General features: G+C 40.1%; 1 non-coding gene across 1 annotated transcript; it reads right to left on the reverse strand.

Annotated features, from left to right (window-relative positions):
* Positions 1 to 889: 889 nt before the first annotated feature.
* LOC136396525 (U6 spliceosomal RNA) lies at positions 890 to 996 on the reverse strand. The gene has a single exon (XR_010749806.1). It is a non-coding gene; the product is annotated as a U6 spliceosomal RNA (small nuclear RNA).
* Between the last annotated feature and the right edge of the window lie 10,952 nt (positions 997 to 11,948).

Below are 11,948 nucleotides of genomic sequence, written 5' to 3' on the forward strand. Positions count from 1 at the left end.
TGTCCAAAAGAATCTGCTGTGCTCTTGCTTTATACACAAACATGCAGCCTTTTTTAAAAAAAGTACAATGCCATATGGATTTATTTTAAAGGATTAATTTTTAAAAGATTGTATTAGAGATTCAAGAACAATCAAGAAAACAAAGCCACAAAAGAATTAATCTAAAGAAAGTTAAGAAATCCAGTTAATGAGGAGAATTTTATCCCACATTTCTGTTGTTATTTACCTAGAAGAGAAATATATGAATGAGCTGATGGATGGAAAGGACACTTTACATTCACTAAAACCTTCCTATCTGTGATGCAAATTTAAATTCAGTTCCCCCAGGAAAAATTTCAGGGTGCTGCCCCCATCCCTACCACTGACAGAAGGCTTGGGGACTATTAGAACTGCCGTGGGAGGAATTTGGAGGCTTTCAGGAGAACTTTATGCAGTGATAGGGAGAGGGAGCCTACTGGTTAATTCAATAGAAGAGAATTTTGGTTTTTGCCGAAAGTTCTTTGCCTGTTTCACAGCTGAAATTGCAACCAGCTTCTCTTAATGAAAAAGATTCTGCAGTATCCACAGAAGAAGAGCAAAGAAATCACACACTAACCTCCCATAGCAGAAATGTGCCCCAACATACAAATTCTTTAAGGTAAAGGAAGCTGTGCACTGTTTCAATTACTAGATAATCATTTTACACAACAGGCAAATTCCAAAGAAAACACAGCCCATGCATTAAATATGTTCTCAAATTAAGGGTTAGATTTAGGGACAAATCTTATAAGCTAAACAGCTTGAAAGTGAATTTTTAAAATGATCTTTTATTTATTGAAATATTCATAAATTTATTGTAGACTACTATAGACTTCTAGTGTAGTCTGATGTAGACTTCTAATATAATTTTTAAAATATGGAATGCTTCACAAATTTGTGGGTCATTCTTATGCAACAGCTATGCTAATCTTCAATGTATCATTCCAACTTTAGTATATGAGCTGCCAAAGCGAGCACTAGACTTATAATATTTATAACAATAAATGTACTATAGAAGCATAAGTCCTGATTCATATATTTTAATTTACAAATACATCAATTTGATTAATGAAGTCATTTTTCTGTTCAATCATGTTAAATTACATCCATAGCCGAATCCCTGAAATAAATTATGAGCTCATTCAGGAAACATCCTGTCAAGAGAGTATCTGGCACACAGTAGGCAGTCAATAAATATCGAAAATAATAAACACATATTCTAGCAAAGCATACGTCATATGGAGTTCAACCATGTGTAAACTCTTCAACTGAAATGTTAACAGTCCAGTTAGTACCTCATCCAACATACTTGAGACTTGCTTTCCCCTTTCATTAATTGAAATGCATTCTGAAGAAAAACGCTAATTAATGTTAAGCAGCTTACTATGGAAGTAAAGCAGTGCTATGTCCAAGGTACTCAGAGACCATACATATCAAAATGATTTTAGAGGATAACTTCCTTGCTCCCTCAGTTTATGCTCATATTTCATGGCATGTCATAATGTAGAAATAATCATTTATCACGAAGAACCAGGGTGGACAGGACTCAGGTGCATTCTTTCACCTAATTGGAACAACTTTCTGAATTCCCACTCACAGGTATGAAACGGGGAGTTCTATATGAGGCGCTATGCTAGGCATCAGGTATACAAAAGTGAAAAGAGGTATAAGTCCTGTCCTTTATAAATCGTCTAATCTAGTAGACACAAGTTTAAACTCCTACGTGCAATAGAGGTATATTTATCAGTGTTGAGGTAGAAAGAATGAAAACACAAATGAGGAATTGATCAATTCAGAGTTAGGTCTAGAGGAGAAAAGCTGGAAAAAGGTCCCACATCATGCCTGAGCAGATGAGTTCCCTGCAGCAAAAGGCACCCGAATGTGACCATCTTCCAGTGAGAACTGTAGGAAATGTTAAGGAAAATTAAATGCAAGAAAAGAAAACCCCAGGACATCTTGACAAAGACTCATAATCAAAGCACATGTTACAAGAGGCCATTCCTTAACCACCTGGCTGACTTCTAGATACAGAAATATAACTTCCCACTGGGGGCCACAAATGGGCACACCCATACACACATACACACCAGAATGGTAAAATCCCAAATTTTTCTTTTTTAGAGAGAGAGAGAGAGACAGAAAGGAGAGAGATGAGAAGCATCAACTCATAATTGCTTCACTTTAGTTGTTTATTGATTGCTTGTCATACATGGGCCTTGACACAGGGTGAGGAGGATCTCTTGCTCAAGCCAGTGACCTTGGGTTCAAGTCAGTGACCTTGGGATCATGTCAGTGATACTGCACTTAAATCAGTGACCCCGCACTCAAACTGGCAAGACTGCGCTCTAGCTGGCGACCCCCAGGTTTCCAACCAGGGCTTTGTACCAGGGCCCTCAATGTCCTGGGTCAATGCTCTATCCACTGTTCCACCACCAGTCATATGTTAGAAGCTCTGCGAAAAATCTGGTTGGTGAACAGGATGGCCTATTAAACATGTCAAATACATGTTATATTCCCATTCTCTCTTCTCCATAGTGCCCAATGTAATGAAGGGCTGACTAGCTTCTCTGTCCTCTATTTGCGCTTGCAGGAAGAAGTACAGAGATTCCTATTGGTGCCAAATAAGGCATTTTATCTGCTTCACATAAATCACCATATGGAGCAGGTGTTACCTGAGGCCTGTCTGGGTGAAGTCCAAGTGATTGTGAGACCTTATGTCCAATTTATCCAGGGTTCTGATTTACCAGGTAATATTCTCAAGGTGCTGCCACAGACACCACGCCTCCTGGTAGAACCAGGCACAGGAGCCCTCACTTGTGTACGGTAAACAGAGGGGAGCCTTTGACCTCAAAGGGAGGTCACAGTTCTGTTGCTCACACTCCCTTCCAGATCCATAAAACTCCTATTGGTTGCAAGAGTATTTATTTGGATAATTGAGGGACAAAGCAGTTGTCTGCTTTAAGAAAAGCAAAGAAAGAGCTCCATAATTTATGGTAAGTTTTATTTGACTACTGGGTGAGTGATTTAATTTTGCATATGTTCTTATAAATGTAACTGGCAGTGTTTTATGTGAGGATTGTCTTGTAAACTAAATGTGCTGGCAGAGGAAAATTAGTTTGTGGCACCCGAGACATTAGGGAAATTGGCGTCCGTGGAAAACACCTGTAATGCTCCCCCCTCCCCCAGCCTCCCAGCTAACCACTAGAACAAGAATCCCCTTGCTCAAACACTCCCTTCTCAAGTGGTTAGCTCTCTGCTGACCATAACATTCTGGTAGATTTCAACATCAAGAAGAGGTTGGAAATAATAGCAACACTTACCCTATTTTGTTGAAGAAAAATATCTGGCTCAGTCATCAGTCTTTCATGTCTCATGAACTCCCCATCAACAGCAAATTAAAGAAAAACAAATTAAATAGAGTCATTCTCAGGGCGGCAGTGCACACAGGGGTTCAAATGCCTTATTTTCAAGTGGCCAAGACCTTCTCATTAAAGTGTGTTTATGGGAACTTTAGAGCCTTGTGTTTTTACCTCACCCCTCCTTGGGTTGGGAAATCCCACAGTGCAGACAATCCCCATCTGAAGTTGCTGCTATTATGATGCACGTTGGAATCGTTGTTAAGTTGACTAAAGACAGCCTCTTTGTTTTGTGGTCAGTCCTGGACACTGGGGTACCCTAATATGACTATCAAAGAGTTATGACAGGACCTTACAGCTGCAGCCACCATTTATGTAGGACCTACCAGATAATGACATTGCAGTGGGCGCATGACCTCTAATTCCTTTCCCACACTGCTGAATTTTTACAGGATATAGATTCTCATCCCTCTCTGTAGATCTGGAAACTGAACCTCAGAGAAGTTAGAAAGTGGCAAAAATAATAGGCAAAAATTAATCTGACTTGAAGGTCAACCTATTTTCTCTATATGCATAGCCACTGACTTTACACTCTACTAGGGTTGCAGCCAGCTATGCAACCTCATTTTCTCAGAAACCCTGCTTTTCTGGGTGGTTAATACTCTTGAGAGAGAAATGCTATACTTAGGACTTCCCAGCTAGAAGAAGAGATAGTAAATCACCCACTTTGCTGAGCTAGGACCAGAGAGCCTGGCATTTCCTTCAGAGAGCAAGAGAGTAGGAAAAAGGTTTGTAGCACACAATAAAAACAAAATTTCTCTCAGCCACCCTTTAGAAAAATCTGGTGTGCATTATTCATTTATTTATTCATTCAACAAACATTTACTAAGGGACTCCTCCATGCTAGGCATTGTATTACTTGCTGGACTTAAAATAATTAGTAAGAAATGGTGCCTGCTCTCAAAACACTCACCATATTAGGGAGGCAGGCAAAAAAAGAGCTATTTCTATGCAGGGGCAAAAGCCACTATTGGAACGAGTATGAAGTATTGGATGCAGAGCAGGGACAACCACTTGCTATGAATATTTAGAACAACTTCCAGTAGAAAAATAGCCCCCGAGCAGACTCCTAAAGAGCAAACGAGAGTGAGCCTGGCCACTGAAGGCCGGCAGTTGGGGGTTTCCCAGGCAGAAAGAACAGGACGCACACAGACCTAGATGTAAATGAGAACTTGCTTGATTCAAAGCCTGCAAGACCTCCTGTGTCACTAGAACAAGTAAAAGGGAGAAAACAAGGACACTGGAAAATTAAAAACAGAACAATCATGAGCATCCTGGTTATAAATGTAATATCTTTATCCTGGAGGGAATGGGTTCCTTCAACAGAGAGTTTAAATTTGGTCTCTGCTATCCGAGTCTCAGGGAGCTGAAACACTACCTTGTAAGGTCCCCAGGTGCTCCACACTCAGCCCTAAGGAACGATGGTGGTGTTTCCTCTTGGCAATGATGTGCTTCTCTGTCAGTCTCATCAATATTCACAAAGGAACTGAGGAAACCAATGCAGGGGAAGGCTGGTGCCAAAGAGGGTTTCATCCATTGGTCCATGCATTTGTAAAGCCCTTCATTGAACACAGGCAGTATGGCAATCATGGTTTAAAGCAGGGTTTGGCAGTTGACATCTTAAGTCAGGTGTGACCCACCACCTGTTTCTGTAAATAAAGTTTTATTGGAACACAGTTGTGTGTGTTCATTATGTGTGGTCAATGACTGCTTTCACACTCCAAGAGCATAGGTGAGTTGTAACAGAGGCACAAAACTGAAAATATTTATTATCTGACTTTTTACATAAAAATCTTGCTAACCTCTGCTCAGTGGGTTTAAATACTGATTGTCACTTGGGCTCTGAATCTCAGTTTCCTCTTCTTTAAAGCAGAGGTGATGATAATGGTGCTACTTAATAGATTTGCTGTAAGGATTAAATAAATTTTTATGTATAGGGTACCCAGCACAAAGTAAGCACTGAATAAATATTAGTTGCTGTTATTATTTATTCTTTCACTAATATGGCAGCAGTGGTCAGGAGATTGAGACAAGAACAATACTGGGCTTTGTATCCAGTCTCTATGGCTGCTGGGCTATTTGAGATACCTGTCTTGTGGGCACATAAGCAGTAGATTATCCAGATGTGATATATACCTGGTAGTCAATCTCATATGATATATTTAAAGCCACAGACCTGGATAGAATCACTGGAAAAATGTTATGTTAAAAGTAGAGGAGGCATGACACAGAAGGTACAGTGGATAGAGCATCGACCTGGGACAGTGAGGACCCAAGGTCTCCAGTTTGAGCACAGGCTCACCAGCTTGAGTGTAGGGATCATCAACATAATCCCATGGTTGCTGGCTGGAAGCTCAAGGTTGCTGGCTTGAGCAAGGGGCTGCTGGCTTGTCTAGAGTCTCCCCTCCCCCAACAGGGCAGATATGAGAAGCAATCAATGAACAACTAAAGTGACGCAACTATGAGTTGATGCTTCTCATCTCTCTCCCTTCCTGTCTATCTCTCTCTCTTGTTTGCTCAAAAAAGTGGAAAGAAAAAAAAAGAAAGAAAGAAAGAAAAGAGAAGATAAAAGAAAAGAAAAAAGAGAAGAAAAGAAAAAAGAAAAGTAGAGAAGGACCAGACAGCAAATCTAGTGGAGCTTTGTGGTCATAAATTTAGTTAGACTAGGTAAACATGTTGCACTTTTTTGCCATCTACATTCAGTTATGTTGAGTATGAGGTGGAATAGGAAGAAAGCTGAAGTTACTGAGGGTTGGAACTTTTCCAGGCAAAAACAGTAGGAGGAATGAGGCAAGGGAGCTGATTGTGTGCACATGGAAATTATTTAACAACAGACTGTGAAATCTTAACTAGGTAAAGATGGATGTTGGCCAGTGAGCTGTAGTCAGGTCAATGGACAGGGTTTTCTAATGTAGTAGAGACACTAGAGTAAATGAACTGGAGAATTAAGAAAAATATCAAAGCACTGCATCCTTGACATTGGATGAAATATTGGAGAATACAGAAATAGTGATGGTGAGAAATTTAGTAAACTAATGGTAAAAAATTTTAATGAATAGAGGAAGTGCTAGAGAGAGAAGTAGATCATTATTTTTTAAAAAGTAGAGCCCAAAGTTGTATGGCTTAATTTGATGTGCTTCAAAGGGCCAGGGAGATTAGAGAAAAAGTAGAAGTAATACTACGGCAAGAGCCTTGAAGAAAAAGGTAGGCATCTACCCTAAATAACTTCAGTCACAGATAAGCAACCAAGAGGAAGAAATGCTTAACAGTAGAGGCTCAATGGAAATAACGTAAAGAGAATACAATTCTAAAGTATCACTAGCTGGTGTAAAAAATAAGAACAAACCCAAACCTTCATAGCTTAACATAATAAAAGTTTATTTCTTGCTCTTGCTTGACAAACTCAATAGAAGTTTATCTCTAAAAAGAAACAAGGTTCTTTTCCATGGCTTGTTCACAGACTCAGATTGATGCGGCTCTTCCATCTTCAATGCATGCTTTCTAAGGTGGACTAAGTATCGCTGTCAAGACAGCAAGAGACAGGAAGAAGAGCACTGCATCGTGGGCCAGGCCTGGAAGTGGTTGGCATCGGTTTCCCCCATTTAGTTCAGATAAATAGATAGAGATAGATGATAGATAGATAGATAGATAGATAGATAGATAGATATAGATAGATTCAGGGTGGGGAAAAGGTAGGTTTACAGTGGTAGTATATGAAACAGAGTTTATTCTTGTATTATTATTTCTTAATTATTTCTTATTATTTTACCTACAACTATAAATCTGTCTTTGCCTAACCATGTATATGTATATTTTTATTACATATATAAAAAATTTGAATATATAACACTGTATATATTATTATATAATAATTTGGTGAGAAATGGGGTTTGTATTTTGTGCATAGAGATAAAGGGAAATAAACCTAGTGACTTGCAGTAGAAGTCAGGGAATAGCCTAACCAACATACTTGGGTAGAACTTTATCAGAAAAAGAATCACAATACATTAAAGAAATATTATGAACTTAGAAAAATTTGATTTAAAAATTTAGTTCTCTCTGTCATACTGCCCTATGACCTTGAGCAAGTCTTATAAATTTATTAATCCTTACTTATAAAATTGGGATAAAGTTCTGCCTCAAAGGTACTTACAAATATTAAAACGAGATACTGTGTATTAGAAAAGTCTTATAAACTCTGAAGCACTGCATAAATGTAAGCTCTTATTATTACTACTGAGGACATAATTGATATCTTCCCTATTCTTGCTCCTTTAAATTAACTACCCATCCCTGGGAAAACAGGAATTACAATTCTGTAAAAAGCTGCTTCATATACTGACATTCCCAATCCAAAATATCTGCATATCATACATACATTTTATTTGTTCACCAAAGTCCTGGTTCTGGGTAAGCTCAGTCTCCCAGTTCCCCATTTTGGTAACATACTTAACTCTCATTTTCTGCTTGTCTCATAATATTGAGGCCCACATTCCAGGTTTCCATCTTGCTTTTGCCCTCTGACACACCTACTGGACACATCTACTTTTGTTCATTCTGATGCCTTTACAGAGACTGACTCGAGTGCTCTGCCCCGATTTTTGTTCACTACCATTGTGCCTTTGAAGGATATTTGCACACACTTTTCCAGGTGGTATACTTTGATAACCACAGAGGCCATCATTCATATAGTTGGCCAAGTTATTATTGATCAAGAGCTTTGCTCTATAAAGACCATCTACCGTCAGATAGAAGTTATGTGTCTTGAGAAAGAGAACCCTTTTCCTACTTCACACTAAGATGCCATCTGGAGTTGTGGTGGTCCTTCATGTGAGGTCTGCTCCTGCCTCAACATGAAAGAGACTCGCATGAACTGTTCAGTAAGATTAAGCACAAACCTAAAGAAAATACCACACCTAAAACAACCAGAACTGTGTCAGAGCCTTGTCTCTTACACACCACAGATAAAAAATATTTACCAATGCCTAGTGAGATGGAAATGTTGATTAAAAGAGCAACACAATGGTAAAACACACTTTGAAATTTCTTCTACATGAGCCTGCATTCATTATTACATTATTACATAAACATGTATAGGTTTTTCCCACTCTAATGCTTTCTTTCTTTAAAAACATTTGCATAATTTTTAAACTAGTATCACCCCAATAAATTCAATTAAAAATAAATAAAAATTAAAACAAAAATTATAAAAAACAAAACACCAACTTTGTGTTCAAAGTCAAATCAAAATACTCCATCCTATTCCAGTTAAAGTAAAAACAAATAAGCTCAAGTGTCCATCCTTTTGGGCCAGAGATGGGTGCTGCTTCGTCTTCTGGACCATAGCTTACACTGATGAGTCTCATATAACTGATGCACAAAGATCCTCCCTGAGTTGAGAACTGCAGGTGAAGTCAGATACACACATACATGTGGTCCTTGGGTTACAACACAGTTCCGTTTCTACAACAGTGGCGTAACCCGACTTTCGGTGTAAGTCGAAACACACCGTAACGTAAGTCACTTATCTATCCTAACACAGTTGTAAAAGCATAATCTAGAACATAAAAACACAATTAAGCTACAGAAAAAGAAAAAGGACATAAATATACTGTATTGTGACAGAAAAAAATGACCAAAAAATGAGTGTAAAAAATAAATTCCTTACCATTATTCCTGTGGCTTGCACACTGGAAGGAGCATTGCAGGGTGGGAGTGACCTATTGGGAGGAGGAAGCCGGAGAGGCAGGTGAACCTGCAGAAGGTGCTGGAGATACTGGGTCAGGTGATTCAGGGTTGCCTAAGGAACATGCAAGAAATGCTGAAGATGATTCTACCTGTACTACAGGTGTTTCATCTCCAGAAGCGGCTGATGTAAGGGTACAGGATCTGTTGCAGGCTTCTCTGCCTTCTTAAAGAATTGTTCCAACCCTGGCCGGTTTGCTCAGTGGTAGAGCGTCCGCCTGGCGTGCAGAGGTCCCGGGTTCGATTCCTGGCCAGGGCACACAGGAGAAGCGCCCATCTGCTTCTCCACCCCTCCCCCTCTCCTTCCTCTCTGTCTCTCTCTTCCCCTCCCGCAGCGGAGGCTCCATTGGAGCAAAAGATGGCCCAGGCACTGGGGATGGCTCCTTGGCCACTGCCCCAGGCGCTAGAGTGGCTCTGGTCGCAACAGAGAGACGCCCCCTGGTGGGCAGAGCGTCGCCCCCTGGTGGGCGTGCCGGGTGGATCCCAGTCGGGCGCATGCGGGAGTCTGTCTGACTGTCTCTCCCCGTTTCCAGCTTCAGAAAAATACAAAAAAAAAAAAAAAAAAAGAATTGTTCCAGGCTAGTCAGGAAGACACCAACTCCCTCACATGTCACGTTACTGCGTATTCTTCCACCGCGCACAACCCAACTCATTCGCCCATGTAGTCCGCAGTCCCTACCTATGATAACGGCTAAGCCAAAACACTCACGTCTCAATTTTTTTAAGGTTTTATGGGAGTGAGTGTTGTAAACTCGAAACATCATATGCTGAGGCTATAGTAACCCGAGGATCCCCTGTATAGCAGCCAAAACACATAACCTAAGAAGAAGAAATTGCCCCTAAGGAAAATAAATAAGGAACTGGATGTCTGGGCTTTTCCCACCTCAGTAACTAAGGAAACTACCCTTTCACACTATACTCGTTCACTTACTTAGGGAGCCACTTTCATCTCTGCCTAAAGGCATAGTTCAAAATCTACATTCTTCTTAAAACGTCAAGTACTGTATGATCCCACTTATTAGAGGGATCAAAAGTAGTCAAATTCATAGAAACAGAAAGTAGAAGGGTGGCTAGCAGGGAGTGGGGGGAGGGGAAAGCAGGAGTACTTTAATAGGCATGAGTTTCTGTTTTGCAAGTCAAAAGCGTCTGAGAGATCTGCTGCCTAATAGAGTGAATACACTTAAAAATGCTGACTGTAAACTTCAAAATCATTACGATGGTAATTTTTTTATGTTTACCACAATTTAAAAAATAAATTTTCAAAAATTTTATATTTTTCTGAAATCCTATGTGAGCCATCCCTGCCTGAAGTGACACTAGTATGCTTTTCCCCAAAATTGTCTTATTTCTCATTACTTAATCATGTACTTCCTTGTAACAACCACTTTTGTCTGAAACTTGACCTAGCATTTTAATGTAACAAGTTTGTATATATTTGAGTCCTAACAAGGCAATAATAAAATTATTTTCAAGTCAGTCTCTGCAACGGACATTATATTCAGACCGTGCCCTGCCTATTGTGGCTTCAATAGTACCTGCCCTTTGAACTTCTTTGTGTCACAGCAGGTCCTATGAGATTTGGAGAGCTGAGGCTGCATCTGAATGCCACACAAAGGATAGTGTGAGAAATAGTTTAAGAGTAAAAGTCACCCAGAGGGCACAACTGGTAGTCAAGGACAACCCTGCTGAAGGTGGCCCCTTTCATTTCCTCATCACTTTAGTCAGCAAAAGATTATTGAGGTGCCATGTCTAAGACACTTTTCTTATTCTATGGGACCCAAGGCTGACACTCTCTGTCTTTAAGAATTTATAATTATGTAGCAGTTTCTCACTCTTTCTTTCAAGAAAAGCTGGGGCAGGAGTACCAGCTTGTGGGTCCATGTCAGCCTCTGACCTGAGGGTTGAAATCCAGATTAAGTAGCAACTCAAGGAGAACAGAGGCTCTGGCCGGTTGGCTCAATGGTACAGCGTCGGCCCAGCGTGTGAATATCCCGGGTTGATTCCCAGTCAGGACACACAGAAGAAGCAACCATCTGCTTCTCCACCCTTACCCCTTCTCTCTCTCTCTCTCTCTCTCTCTCTCTCTCTTCCCCTAGGCTCTGTGGAGCCTCCACTTCAGGCACTAAAAATAGCTCCATTGTGAGCATGGCCCCAGATGGGCAGAGCATCAGCCCAAGATTGCAGGTGAATCCTGGTCGGGGCACATACTGGAGTCTGTCTCTCTATCTCTCCTCCTCTCACTTGGAAAAAAATAAAAAGGACAGAAACATGCAAATATCTGTGCAAGGAAAAGAAATAGAGGAAAAAATACAAGTTAAACTTGTCAGCAGGTAAAAGAAGCAGTACAAATGTCAAAACATGGAACAAAAACAAAGGTAAAGTGAATGCAATAATGAAGCAAAAATTAAGAACCAAGGCTAGACTAGGACAAACATCAGAAGGACTTTGGCCATTGTCAGAAACAGGATACTCAGAATCTGCTCTTAATGGATATACTTCCGATTACAATAGGTAGGTAGGTTCACCAAATTTAAAGGACCAGGGTCAGGAAGAGTGGACAAGTAGCATAAATTTACAAGCAAAGAAATTAGATATACTAAGTGTCATGAGGAAGGAGACAAATATTATGAGATTGCACAAGAGGCAACATATCTTAGCTGTTAATAACACAAATACTGATGCCCAAGGGTCTCGGTTCAAATCACAACTCTGCTAGGTGTGTACTGTGTAACCTTGTGCAAGATAAACATATGCCTCAGTTTTCTCATC

The sequence above is a fragment of the Saccopteryx leptura genome, chromosome 2 (assembly GCF_036850995.1).
Source record: "Saccopteryx leptura isolate mSacLep1 chromosome 2, mSacLep1_pri_phased_curated, whole genome shotgun sequence".
Classification (NCBI taxonomy): Eukaryota; Metazoa; Chordata; class Mammalia; order Chiroptera; family Emballonuridae; genus Saccopteryx; species Saccopteryx leptura.